This window comes from Electrophorus electricus, chromosome 1 (genome assembly GCF_013358815.1).
Source record: "Electrophorus electricus isolate fEleEle1 chromosome 1, fEleEle1.pri, whole genome shotgun sequence".
Taxonomy (NCBI): domain Eukaryota; kingdom Metazoa; phylum Chordata; class Actinopteri; order Gymnotiformes; family Gymnotidae; genus Electrophorus; species Electrophorus electricus.
The window spans coordinates 16758096-16772261 of record NC_049535.1 but is presented as its reverse complement, the minus strand read 5'-3'; the positions used below and the strand labels follow the sequence as shown (position 1 = coordinate 16772261).

General features: G+C 41.7%; 2 long non-coding RNA genes across 2 annotated transcripts; both read right to left on the bottom strand.

Moving 5' to 3' along the window:
* Positions 1-2375: 2375 nt before the first annotated feature.
* LOC118241536 lies at positions 2376-4420 on the bottom strand. The gene is made up of 7 exons (XR_004776154.1): positions 4406-4420; positions 4141-4190; positions 3972-4035; positions 3617-3721; positions 3218-3268; positions 2732-2782; positions 2376-2533 (listed from the first exon to the last, which is right to left on the bottom strand). It is a non-coding gene; the product is annotated as an uncharacterized LOC118241536 (long non-coding RNA).
* Positions 4421-10284: 5864 nt separating this feature from the next.
* LOC118241914 lies at positions 10285-13401 on the bottom strand. The gene is made up of 7 exons (XR_004776423.1): positions 13387-13401; positions 13122-13171; positions 12953-13016; positions 12592-12696; positions 12193-12243; positions 11707-11757; positions 10285-11508 (listed from the first exon to the last, which is right to left on the bottom strand). It is a non-coding gene; the product is annotated as an uncharacterized LOC118241914 (long non-coding RNA).
* Between the last annotated feature and the right edge of the window lie 765 nt (positions 13402-14166).

Here is a 14166-nt window from a genome sequence, read left to right as displayed (position 1 = left end):
GGAGGGGTCAAGCGGAGGAGAGTGGCAAAAGTAATGGTGAGCAGGGAAGTAAGATGGTAAGAAGGGAGAGGAAGCAGGGATTGAAGTTGAGGAGAAAAAGGAGGGGTGGATGACAGAAGGAGAGAAAACAATGGTTAAAACAAACAAAAACATACACAATAATGTATACAATAATTAAACTAATAAAGAATATATTTAGTAAATGTATTACCACAATGATGTTCCCACATTGCCACACACAGCCACACATAAGATGTCCACACATTGCCATTGCTGTCACAAAGCCCCATCACAAAAAAATCATTATATAAAAAGTATAGAAGTATAAAAAGTATTTAAAAAGAAAGAAAAATATAAGATAAAAAGGGCAAAACAAGACAATACAACGTTCTGCATTAAGTTGCTTCTTTTAATATGGTCTTATAATAATTCATCAGTTGTCTTTTTTTTCCACAAAACATATTTAAAGGGTCTTACCTAACTCTTTCTCTGACATTACGTGAGGAAGTTTATAAGTAAATATAGCATCCACAGAGGCTCCGCCCCTTCAAAATGAAAACTTAGACGCCTAACGAAAGATTAGAAGCTCTAAAATGAAACTTATGAAAGACACCGGGAAACTTTAGCTAATGTACAGAAAACACACGTGAACCATGCGATTTACTTTCTCGTCAGAATAACGTGGATTTATACAGATCCCCAACTTACTGCGGCAATTTAGCTAGTTTATTATAGCACTGTGGCAGGCTAGTTAGTACTTGCCTTTCGCCTTGGAAAAATGTCAATTATATATATATATATATATATATATATATATATATATATATGAGGTGGACTAAGACTGGCAGGCTCATGATACTGAACTGTTTGCAGTTTATTGGTCATTTCAAAAGGCCCTTTTAACGAATGATGGTTGTGGTGGAAATTCAATGAAGCGGGGAGTCAGATGTGGATAATAAGCAAAAAAGGTTTTAATAGAAAAGAAAGATTCCACAGAGTGTTGGGCTCACTACCAAGAGAAGCCCCGAGTCATACAGAGCATTGCTTGATATACAATTCTAACTGTATGCCTTGACCAATCACGGACTTCCTGCCTCTTGTTGCTATGGCTCATACACCAATCAGCTTTAAGCGTTGCTTATCTCTTTCAGGCCGGCTGGTAACAATCTGCTTGAGTGTCATCTCTTAATTGCAGGCAATAAAACAATTGCAAGCAATAAAGCAATTGCAGGCAATAAAACGAGAGACATTTTCCTGCTTATCTGATCTATTGTCTCACTCCCTTAAAGTTCTTTGCTTACATAAACATTTTTCCAAGGGAACAGGATACTGCTGAATGTATGTGAATCACTGAAGCACATTGAAGCACATAGTATTTCCTTTACATGGTGGAGCTAGACGTGTTTCTGATGACAGTGAAGCGATAGGAGTCTGTTATAGTACTACTGAACTAGCCCAGTATTTGAGAGAATGTGGGTGGGGTGCGGGGGAACAATTCACTACAGTGGGTCCACTAACAAGCATGTTGGAGCACATAAGAGTGGAAAATAACGTTTGGCACATGGTTGCATCTCTGCAGTGTCCAAGATATACAAGCACTTCTTTAGGTCATGTGGCCAGAGCTGAAACACCTGATTCACGTGCTTCCCTGATCAGTGGTGCCCACTAGTGTTGAGCACTATCAGAGCAGTTGTTACAAGTTACAGTGACTACCCATGGCTAGCGTACAAAGAAGAGGGGGAAAGAAAAACAATAAATAAGCTGTTACCCATGTACTGGCTTTTTTCATATAAAGCTACAAGGTAAAGATATCAAGCACAGCGCACATGAAAGAATTCCTTACATTTTAAATATACAGAACAAAAGCGGCTTACAATTATTCTCCATTCTGCAGCACTTCAAGTATTTAATTTGCATTTACATTGAACAAAACCAGACTCGATGAAACTGTAGTCCCAGAATTTTGTGCTAGTTCTGCTCAAAGGGTTGTGGCTTCCAGAACGACAAGGGTGATTTGGTCAAGACTTCACTCAACTACACTCAGAGGAATTGGAGTTCTAGTGTTCTCTGCTGGACGTGAGCAAAGAGCAGAGGGCTCTAGAACTGTATCTGTACTGGGTCTAGTCTTCATTGGGTTCTGAGGATCTGGAGTAGTAGAATCTCCTGACAGTTGTGCACAAGGAGCTCAAATTTCTCGAACTGTGGGTTAGGCTGGGTCTACACGTTCCTTTAGGCTTTATCGTTATGTGCATTTTAGTTTGGAAAACAGTAGTTTAGGCAACACAAGGGTGAGAGGCCAGTCCCAGACAAACACACACAAAGATTCTGTGTGCTATGGCCATGCAGAAAGTGAACAGCGTCGTTCCAGTTTACTCTGGGCAGAGATGTGCAGAATGGCACAGTGCTGCCACTTAGTGGTTTGGGAGGGTAGCGGCACATATAGAGCTCATCTGGAGAGCTTGCTGATGACACGGATGAGGGAGGCGTTCTCATCTTTCAGACGCTGGTTATCGGCACGCAGGTCAATCAGAACCTTTGCAAAAGGGAGACGGTAAATAGATCAAGAGGAAGACAGTCAAAGGGGAAGGTTTAGTTTGATTGGTGGGACTGACTTAACGAGCAGTGAATTTGTTTATTAACAAATTTAACTGAAAGTAATTATTTGTTACAGTTCTGAAAGCCATGCAGTATTGCACGGTTTAAGAGTAGCTACCATATAAACACACTCTACCTTGAGCTCATCCTCCAGCTCTGATGCTTTTCTCTCAAGTGCCTTCTTCTCCTGCAGCACACAAAGAGTTGATCAGACAGCAGATGGTCAGCACGGCAGCATGGCAGACAGAGATCAGCTAGCCTTCTCTAAATCTTTCTGCTGGTTCTGTCTCATGCATTCTTCCTGGCATGGCCCTAATAACAACCCATCACTGTAAGGTCGTAATGGTGGCCGTGTCAAAGCTCCAGCCACTAGAATTTCCACATCATGCATTTATGCCTCGTGCAACGAGACACCCGGGAACGCCTTGTCTGACAAAAAGCGGAAGGAAAGGAAAATCATCTCCCCCTGAGCGAAAGTAAGTGCTAGAGCTAGACCCCAGAAAAGAAAGAGAGATAGAAAGTGGCACACAAATGCAAGTTTCTGGTTCTAACAAGTAAAGCGGAAAAAGAAGGAAATCTAGGGTCAGGGCTAGAAACACAGCAAAGAGCAAACCACACTTACAAATCTCTCCAGCTCCAGTAGAGCAGGGCGCTCACAGCCATTCTCCTGACTCTGAGTGCAGACAGACAGACAGACAGACAGACAGATGTTAGATGATTAGATTACTGTATATACGTTAGTCTTTCCTTCAGACTCGCTAAACATGATCTCATTTAAGTTGTTCTAAAAAAACAATCAATGAATCTATTATTTGTAGCATAAAACACAAAAAGTAGTAGTACATTTGGTCACTGAATATTAAAACCATGCATGGAAATGAACTGATGGGAAGGAAAATTTGTTCCCAGAGAATGAACAAATGATCAGAAAAACACACTACAGTTAATACCCGCTGGAATTCCTTGAATAATAGTGCATTCTAGCATGATCACTTTAATAAGGCTACACACACACCCTTACCTGTCGGAGTCGTTCCAGCTCCACTTTGCTCTCACTGAGCTGCAGCTGTGTTTCCTGGAGCTTCTCCCTCAAAGCAGTGTTCTCCTTCAACACATCCAAATATAACTAGAGAGAGAGAGAGAGAGAGAGTGTGTGTGTGTGTGTGTGTGTGTGTGTGTGTGTGTGTGTGTGTGTGTGTGTGTGTGTGTGTATGTGTGTGTGTGTGTGTGTGTGTGTGTGTGTGAGAGAGTGAGTGACAGCAGGTGAGGAGGAGGAAGAGAGGGAGGGAGAGAGAAGTTTACATTTAATCCTCCCCTTCTAGAAGAAAGTTAAACAATCTAGCAAAATAGGAAAATTAGGTCCAATTCAGTTGTACCTTCCTAAAGTCCAGTCATGATGGCAATCTGGCATCTCCTGCTTGAGGATCCCTATAGAGATGACTGGCAATATCACAGACCAGGACAATTAGTAAAGAGCACTGTTCTGAAAATGAAACTCCAGATTTGACACAGAACTATGAAAATGTGAAAGAGAGAGTGAATAACCTTGAAGTGCCATCTGCTTGTGCAGGTTCATTCACATCCAAGTCTTCAGTCTGAGAGGAGAACAAGCAGAGATCATTTTCATTCCAACTTTAGGACCAGTGTTCCAGTCCATTTACTGGAGGTGCCATTGTAAAATGGGCTAATGGACTTTACTACAGGTTTGATTCTGGAGATGTTCTTCTAGATGTGCTTTGGGCATGTCGTTCTGAATGGGGTCTCTTTCACCATAATATGTTTATGTGTGTGTATGTGTGTTTTAATTCACCTCGCCTATCGTGCCTATTCCAGTGGATCGCCTCTTCCCCTGGCTCTTCTCCGATCCCTCACTCCCAGTTTGCTCTCGATCTCTGATCCTGACACCTTCCCACGTTCCTGGTGTGCAGAAGAGCATTCTGGTACTCAAGCCAGACTCAGGTAATAAGGTGATAAGCTCAAGATATGTTCAGGCACTAACGCTGCACTTAGGAAATTACAAAGATGCTTAAGATTTAAACCTGTACTCAAGAATGAACCCTAGGGTTAGGGATATCGGGGTTCCCATACATTTTAGAAAATAATATTTCAGGACTTTTCAGGAATTTTCCAGGGCACTTTCCATGACCAAGCAAGCAAGATTACATTTATATTTTCATCTTATAAAGTTTCAATAAAAAAAAGAAAGAAAAAAGTAAAGGTTTGGTTACCCTGCGTGATCAGTACTTAGTAACACCCTCTTTGGCAAATGTCAATGAATCTCTGGATCCCTCAGTCCCTGGGGATGGGGGGGATTTGCTCATTCTACGTTGTGAAAGGCACCTACTTCTGCAAGATTCTGGGGCCGTCTTGCCTGAACTGCTTTTTAAGAAGTTTTTTAGCTCTAGCCACAGTTTTCCCATTTTGTTTCAGTAGGGCTGTGAAGGCCACGAAGAAATCCGTCAGCTTGCTTGTCTTGAGGTAGTCCACTGTGGATACTGACGTGTGTTTTGGATCATTTTCCTATTAATGAAGTCATTCTCTTCAACTCCCACTTTTTTTTGGTAAACTGAAGGTGTGGTGTTCTTAGAGTTTGTTGGCATTTAAGTTAATCCACTCTTCCCTCTATGATCGAAATGATCCACCTCCATACCTCTGTTCTTTTCGTGAAATTCTGCACCCTTTTTTCTTCAGACTCAACTTTGTTCGTTGCAGGCAAAAACTGTGGCCTGTTTTAACCTCAGAAGTGCACATGACTGAAATCCATCAGGCTTGTTTAGGTGCCATTTTGCCAATGTTTGATGTTGAATTTTGTGCCGATAGCCTGGAAAGGTTTTCTTCTGATGAAGGTGCACCACCGCTCCAGTCTGCTGAATCTTCCCGGAAGGTTTGAGAAAGCTTTGAGAAAGCTCAGTTAAATATGGGTTTTGATTCGACATTCTAGCGATCCTGAAAAACATTTCTCTTCAAACATTTTCTCAGTCTTCCAGACCTCAACTTGACCTCCACCAGTCCTGTTAACTGTTATTTTTAATTACAACATGGACTGAGGAAATGACTGCCTGAAGACAATCTGCCATCTTTTTCTACCCTTCTCCTGCTTTGTGGGCATCAGTTATTTTAATGTTCAGAGTGCTAGACAGCTGCTTAAGAGAGACCATGGCTGCTGGTTGTTGGGACAAAGTCTAAGGAGGAGTCAGAGTAGAGTAGAGCTTGGGGGGGATGGATGTGAGAGGCAGTATGAAGTGAGGATCATTTTTAGAGCTTTATGTAATGGTTTTGTGTGTGGCATGGTCCATCTTTGGATTGCCATCTTTTCATAAAGGCATGAGAAGAGTGGAAAGACAACAGAGAAACCTCCATCAGTAGACGGCCCTGACGCCGTGTTTTACAAAATGCTCAGAAATCATCAACATGACACATATTGATTAATCATCGGCACAAACATGCAATCTAAGTGGTTTAATAAACCAGCTTTACAATTTTCCAGGACCTCAAAAATGTCCAAATCTTGTGTTTTAGGATTTTTTTTTTTTGCAATTTTCTCAAATTACAGGAGTTTCTATGACTGCAAACCTAGCCTCTAAATTTCCAGGTTTTCCAGTATATGTGGGAACCCTGATTATACCCTAAATACGCTAACCAGAGGTATACTTAGAAAGGCTGAAGCTTCTTCACTCAGGATTTAGCAGGATTTAAACACTGTGCACTCAAGAATTAGTTTTGGTGGGTTACTAAAGCTACGTTTATAGGACAATGCTGTTCAGGAATGCTGAACACTTTATGGATGTAGCTCTTTACACTTTTTCATCCAATGGTAAGACAAGGTTGGGGGGGGAACCCTCTAGCAGGGTCATTTTTCGATTTCGTGCTGTACATTTTGCAACAAGCCACAGCTTGCAACATCAGGGAACGTCTTCACGAGTCTCTCTTCAGCTGCGCCAAGATGCTACAGTGTAGCGAATTTCAGCGTTGTCTCTGCATCCACACAAAGAGAAGCGATGCATGTCCAACAGCGGCTGCGAACTCTGATGCAATTCCGAGCTCCTGCAATCCAGGGCCATGTGGCTTTGTGTCGAAAGGATTGTGAAGGCTTGTAAAACATTAGTTCCCCGGTGCTCCATGATACTTGACTTTATGCGTAAGTCACTAAGAGCTTGAACTATTGAGCTGAATCGGGGGGGGGGGGGGGGGGGGGGGGGGTTGTGCTGGAAAACACGTGACTGTGTACTTGGTTCACATGTATCCTGTATAAAAGCAAGGCCTAAAGTGGTCATCCACCACTTCATTTGCATATCTCCATTTCCTCAGAGTTCAGATCCAGTCTGTGAAGAGCCTGCACAATGTCATCTAGTTCATTGTTGATGTTCTGCTGGGGAAAAATAACTCTTTTTACTGAGCATAGAGGAAAACATTCTTCTACAAGCTTTGCTTCAAATCTGACATTTCTTTTCAATGTATCAAAATAAATATAAAACTACAAATATATTTTTAAGCATAGTTCTGATATGCCTTGTGTGGTTCAATGCTGATATTCTTGACAAACATGGCCATACACTTTTCGTGAACCTCTTCCTTTCAGCCCCAGCACTGATTTCTTTTCAGTGAAAGTGCGTGTCTGAGGATTTGATTTCTTAAAGATAATGCAAAATCACTACCAACTCATGCTTACCTGGTCCACATCCATCTCAACACTGCTGAGACTCAGCTTCTGGAAAGACTCAATGACCTGATTGGCAGCAACATATTGGCATCAACGTGTCTGAGGATTTGATTTCTTAAAGATAATGTAAAATCACTACCAACTCATGCTTACTTGGTCCAAATCCGTCTCAACACTGCTGAGACTCAGCTTCTGGAAAGACTCAATGACCTGATTGACATTAACATATGGTGTCTGTGCAAATGGGACAAAAGATGATTCAGAGATGAATCAGATGAAGGTTGTTTTGTAGGAAGCAAACAATTTGCCTGTAGTGCAGGAAGCAACCAGTTTTATCATTATATTTTTGGCACTGGCATCTAAAAGGAGCTGTAGCCATTAACTAAAAAAATGCAAACATTTCTAGATTATCATCCATATTGATAGTTGATGCACGTAGCCATGAAATTGGGTAAATCTGAATCAATGTGCCCAGGTGAGTTGGTCGTTGTAGCTAGAGGGAAACCTACCCTCTCCATGTCTTCACTGGCGTCTTTGGTTTCGGTGTGGAATCTCCTTCATGCACTGCCAAGGCAAGCAGGGTCCACCTGACACGAGACACAGCGGAGGTGAAGTTGTGACCATTCTTCCACTAACTACGTCCTCTCTTTCACTTTTCTAATAAAGAGCTAGCAGTTTAAAACCTATACAGGTTATCCTACTATTGATGTGCCATCCTAAGTAGGTGTTATGCTGTAATTACTTTAAACCAAATTTCTGAGAATAATACTAACTACATCTAATAGATAACTGTCACGGAACGCTCGCCTCCCGCGAGTCACATGGCTTGGCCCGCCACGTGCAGTGGGAGGGTTGTTTTGTTTGTAAACGCACCTGCTCCTTCGTCTTTATGCATATAAACCCTTGTCAAAGTGTGCAGTGTTGGTCATTGTTGATGTAGCGTGTTGATGTAAATGTTCGCGTCGTCACTATAAACTTGTACTTTTCATCATTGTTAAAGGTAGTCGTGTTCATTGTTTCGTAATTTTCGTCATTGTTAAAGTGTCGTATTCATCGTTTTGTAATTTTCGTCATTGTTAAAGGTACTTGTATTCATCGGTTTGTACTTTTCGTCATTTAAAGGTAGTCGTGTTCATCGTTTTGTTCAGTGTTAACCGTTAACTGTTCACGTTTATTGCTCGTGTTATATGTGAGGGCCGTTTTGTGTTATGTCAATAAATGTTCGTCCCTGTCGATGAAGTCTGTGCGCCCTGTTCCATGCCCTTCGGCACTCGGGCCACACCGTTACAATAACAAACAATAATAAATGTGACCACATAATTAATAATTTCATTAATTACAGTATCATAAGCAACATCTTAATTAACTTCTAAGTCAGGCATGAGAGAGAAGAGAAAGATTCCACTTAGAAGTTGTTGGGCTTGGTTTCATTGTGCCATTTCTTTTTAGCATCATTGCTTTCGTGAGTCATACGCCTGGTACGAGTTGTCCTTAGGTTCCGTGCTGAACCTGGCATTTGTGTTCCAGTTTAGTGGAAATTAAGAGAACAGAGGACTGTAGAGAAGAAGAGGTAGAGGGGATGCCCACAAGCCCACTTCAGTCAACCTCGGGTACCGCCACTGGATGGTCATTGTTTGGCGATTGTGACCAATTACGGTTCAGTTTGGTTTAGTTCAGCGAATGCTCAGTGAGTGTGTGGGTGTGGGCAGCGGAGGGGTCAAGCGGAGGAGAGTGGCAAAAGTAATGGTGAGCAGGGAAGTAAGATGGTAAGAAGGGAGAGGAAGCAGGGATTGAAGTTGAGGAGAAAAAGGAGGGGTGGATGACAGAAGGAGAGAAAACAATGGTTAAAACAAACAAAAACATACACAATAATGTATACAATAATTAAACTAATAAAGAATATATTTAGTAAATGTATTACCACAATGATGTTCCCACATTGCCACACACAGCCACACATAAGATGTCCACACATTGCCATTGCTGTCACAAAGCCCCATCACAAAAAAATCATTATATAAAAAGTATAGAAGTATAAAAAGTATTTAAAAAGAAAGAAAAATATAAGATAAAAAGGGCAAAACAAGACAATACAACGTTCTGCATTAAGTTGCTTCTTTTAATATGGTCTTATAATAATTCATCAGTTGTCTTTTTTTTCCACAAAACATATTTAAAGGGTCTTACCTAACTCTTTCTCTGACATTACGTGAGGAAGTTTATAAGTAAATATAGCATCCACAGAGGCTCCGCCCCTTCAAAATGAAAACTTAGACGCCTAACGAAAGATTAGAAGCTCTAAAATGAAACTTATGAAAGACACCGGGAAACTTTAGCTAATGTACAGAAAACACACGTGAACCATGCGATTTACTTTCTCGTCAGAATAACGTGGATTTATACAGATCCCCAACTTACTGCGGCAATTTAGCTAGTTTATTATAGCACTGTGGCAGGCTAGTTAGTACTTGCCTTTCGCCTTGGAAAAATGTCAATTATATATATATATATATATATATATATATATATATATATATATATATATATGAGGTGGACTAAGACTGGCAGGCTCATGATACTGAACTGTTTGCAGTTTATTGGTCATTTCAAAAGGCCCTTTTAACGAATGATGGTTGTGGTGGAAATTCAATGAAGCGGGGAGTCAGATGTGGATAATAAGCAAAAAAGGTTTTAATAGAAAAGAAAGATTCCACAGAGTGTTGGGCTCACTACCAAGAGAAGCCCCGAGTCATACAGAGCATTGCTTGATATACAATTCTAACTGTATGCCTTGACCAATCACGGACTTCCTGCCTCTTGTTGCTATGGCTCATACACCAATCAGCTTTAAGCGTTGCTTATCTCTTTCAGGCCGGCTGGTAACAATCTGCTTGAGTGTCATCTCTTAATTGCAGGCAATAAAACAATTGCAAGCAATAAAGCAATTGCAGGCAATAAAACGAGAGACATTTTCCTGCTTATCTGATCTATTGTCTCACTCCCTTAAAGTTCTTTGCTTACATAAACATTTTTCCAAGGGAACAGGATACTGCTGAATGTATGTGAATCACTGAAGCACATTGAAGCACATAGTATTTCCTTTACATGGTGGAGCTAGACGTGTTTCTGATGACAGTGAAGCGATAGGAGTCTGTTATAGTACTACTGAACTAGCCCAGTATTTGAGAGAATGTGGGTGGGGTGCGGGGGAACAATTCACTACAGTGGGTCCACTAACAAGCATGTTGGAGCACATAAGAGTGGAAAATAACGTTTGGCACATGGTTGCATCTCTGCAGTGTCCAAGATATACAAGCACTTCTTTAGGTCATGTGGCCAGAGCTGAAACACCTGATTCACGTGCTTCCCTGATCAGTGGTGCCCACTAGTGTTGAGCACTATCAGAGCAGTTGTTACAAGTTACAGTGACTACCCATGGCTAGCGTACAAAGAAGAGGGGGAAAGAAAAACAATAAATAAGCTGTTACCCATGTACTGGCTTTTTTCATATAAAGCTACAAGGTAAAGATATCAAGCACAGCGCACATGAAAGAATTCCTTACATTTTAAATATACAGAACAAAAGCGGCTTACAATTATTCTCCATTCTGCAGCACTTCAAGTATTTAATTTGCATTTACATTGAACAAAACCAGACTCGATGAAACTGTAGTCCCAGAATTTTGTGCTAGTTCTGCTCAAAGGGTTGTGGCTTCCAGAACGACAAGGGTGATTTGGTCAAGACTTCACTCAACTACACTCAGAGGAATTGGAGTTCTAGCGTTCTCTGCTGGACGTGAACAAAGAGCAGAGGGCTCTAGAACTGTATCTGTACTGGGTCTAGTCTTCACTGGGTTCTGAGGATCTGGAGTAGTAGAATCTCCTGACAGTTGTGCACAAGGAGCTCAAATTTCTCGAACTGTGGGTTAGGCTGGGTCTACACGTTCCTTTAGGCTTTATCGTTATGTGCATTTTAGTTTGGAAAACAGTAGTTTAGGCAACACAAGGGTGAGAGGCCAGTCCCAGACAAACACACACAAAGATTCTATGTGCTATGGCCATGCAGAAAGTGAACAGCGTCGTTCCAGTTTACTCTGGGCAGAGATGTGCAGAATGGCACAGTGCTGCCACTTAGTGGTTTGGGAGGGTAGCGGCACATATAGAGCTCATCTGGAGATCTTGCTGATGACGCGGATGAGGGAGGCGTTCTCATCTTTCAGACGCTGGTTATCGGCACGCAGGTCAATCAGAACCTTTGCAAAAGGGAGACGGTAAATAGATCAAGAGGAAGACAGTCAAAGGGGAAGGTTTAGTTTGATTGGTGGGACTGACTTAACGAGCAGTGAATTTGTTTATTAACAAATTTAACTGAAAGTAATTATTTGTTACAGTTCTGAAAGCCATGCAGTATTGCACGGTTTAAGAGTAGCTACCATATAAACACACTCTACCTTGAGCTCATCCTCCAGCTCTGATGCTTTTCTCTCAAGTGCCTTCTTCTCCTGCAGCACACAAAGAGTTGATCAGACAGCAGATGGTCAGCACGGCAGCATGGCAGACAGAGATCAGCTAGCCTTCTCTAAATCTTTCTGCTGGTTCTGTCTCATGCATTCTTCCTGGCATGGCCCTAATAACAACCCATCACTGTAAGGTCGTAATGGTGGCCGTGTCACAGCTCCAGCCACTAGAATTTCCACATCATGCATTTATGCCTCGTGCAACGAGAGACCCGGGAACGCCTTGTCTGACAAAAAGCGGAAGGAAAGGAAAATCATCTCCCCCTGAGCGAAAGTAAGTGCTAGAGCTAGACCCCAGAAAAGAAAGAGAGATAGAAAGTGGCACACAAATGCAAGTTTCTGGTTCTAACAAGTAAAGCGGAAAAAGAAGGAAATCTAGGGTCAGGGCTAGAAACACAGCAAAGAGCAAACCACACTTACAAATCTCTCCAGCTCCAGTAGAGCAGGGCGCTCACAGCCATTCTCCTGACTCTGAGTGCAGACAGACAGACAGACAGACAGACAGACGTTAGATGATTAGATTACTGTATATACGTTAGTCTTTCCTTCAGACTCGCTAAACATGATCTCATTTAAGTTGTTCTAAAAAAACAATCAATGAATCTATTATTTGTAGCATAAAACACAAAAAGTAGTAGTACATTTGGTCACTGAATATTAAAACCATGCATGGAAATGAACTGATGGGAAGGAAAATTTGTTCCCAGAGAATGAACAAATGATCAGAAAAACACACTACAGTTAATACCCGCTGGAATTCCTTGAATAATAGTGCATTCTAGCATCATCACTTTAATAAGGCTACACACACACCCTTACCTGTCGGAGTCGTTCCAGCTCCACTTTGCTCTCACTGAGCTGCAGCTGTGTTTCCTGGAGCTTCTCCCTCAAAGCAGTGTTCTCCTTCAACACATCCAAATATAACTAGAGAGAGAGAGAGAGAGAGAGTGTGTGTGTGTGTGTGTGTGTGTGTGTGTGTGTGTGTGTGTGTGTGTGTGTGTGTGTGTGTATGTGTGTGTGTGTGTGTGTGTGTGTGTGTGTGTGTGTGAGAGAGTGAGTGACAGCAGGTGAGGAGGAGGAAGAGAGGGAGGGAGAGAGAAGTTTACATTTAATCCTCCCCTTCTAGAAGAAAGTTAAACAATCTAGCAAAATAGGAAAATTAGGTCCAATTCAGTTGTACCTTCCTAAAGTCCAGTCATGATGGCAATCTGGCATCTCCTGCTTGAGGATCCCTATAGAGATGACTGGCAATATCACAGACCAGGACAATTAGTAAAGAGCACTGTTCTGAAAATGAAACTCCAGATTTGACACAGAACTATGAAAATGTGAAAGAGAGAGTGAATAACCTTGAAGTGCCATCTGCTTGTGCAGGTTCATTCACATCCAAGTCTTCAGTCTGAGAGGAGAACAAGCAGAGATCATTTTCATTCCAACTTTAGGACCAGTGTTCCAGTCCATTTACTGGAGGTGCCATTGTAAAATGGGCTAATGGACTTTACTACAGGTTTGATTCTGGAGATGTTCTTCTAGATGTGCTTTGGGCATGTCGTTCTGAATGGGGTCTCTTTCACCATAATATGTTTATGTGTGTGTATGTGTGTTTTAATTCACCTCGCCTATCGTGCCTATTCCAGTGGATCGCCTCTTCCCCTGGCTCTTCTCCGATCCCTCACTCCCAGTTTGCTCTCGATCTCTGATCCTGACACCTTCCCACGTTCCTGGTGTGCAGAAGAGCATTCTGGTACTCCAGCCAGACTCAGGTAATAAGGTGATAAGCTCAAGATATGTTCAGGCACTAACGCTGCACTTAGGAAATTACAAAGATGCTTAAGATTTAAACCTGTACTCAAGAATGAACCCTAGGGTTAGGGATATCGGGGTTCCCATACATTTTAGAAAATAATATTTCAGGACTTTTCAGGAATTTTCCAGGGCACTTTCCATGACCAAGCAAGCAAGATTACATTTATATTTTCATCTTATAAAGTTTCAATTAAAAAAAGAAAGAAAAAAGTAAAGGTTTGGTTACCCTGCGTGATCAGTACTTAGTAACACCCTCTTTGGCAAGTGTCAATGAATCTCTGGATCCCTCAGTCCCTGGGGATGGGGGGGATTTGCTCATTCTACGTTGTGAAAGGCACCTACTTCTGCAAGATTCTGGGGCCGTCTTGCCTGAACTGCTTTTTAAGAAGTTTTTTAGCTCTAGCCACAGTTTTCCCATTTTGTTTCAGTAGGGCTGTGAAGGCCACGAAGAAATCCGTCAGCTTGCTTGTCTTGAGGTAGTCCACTGTGGATACTGACGTGTGTTTTGGATCATTTTCCTATTAATGAAGTCATTCTCTTCAACTCCCACTTTTTTTTGGTAAACTGAAGGTGTGGTGTTCTTAGAGT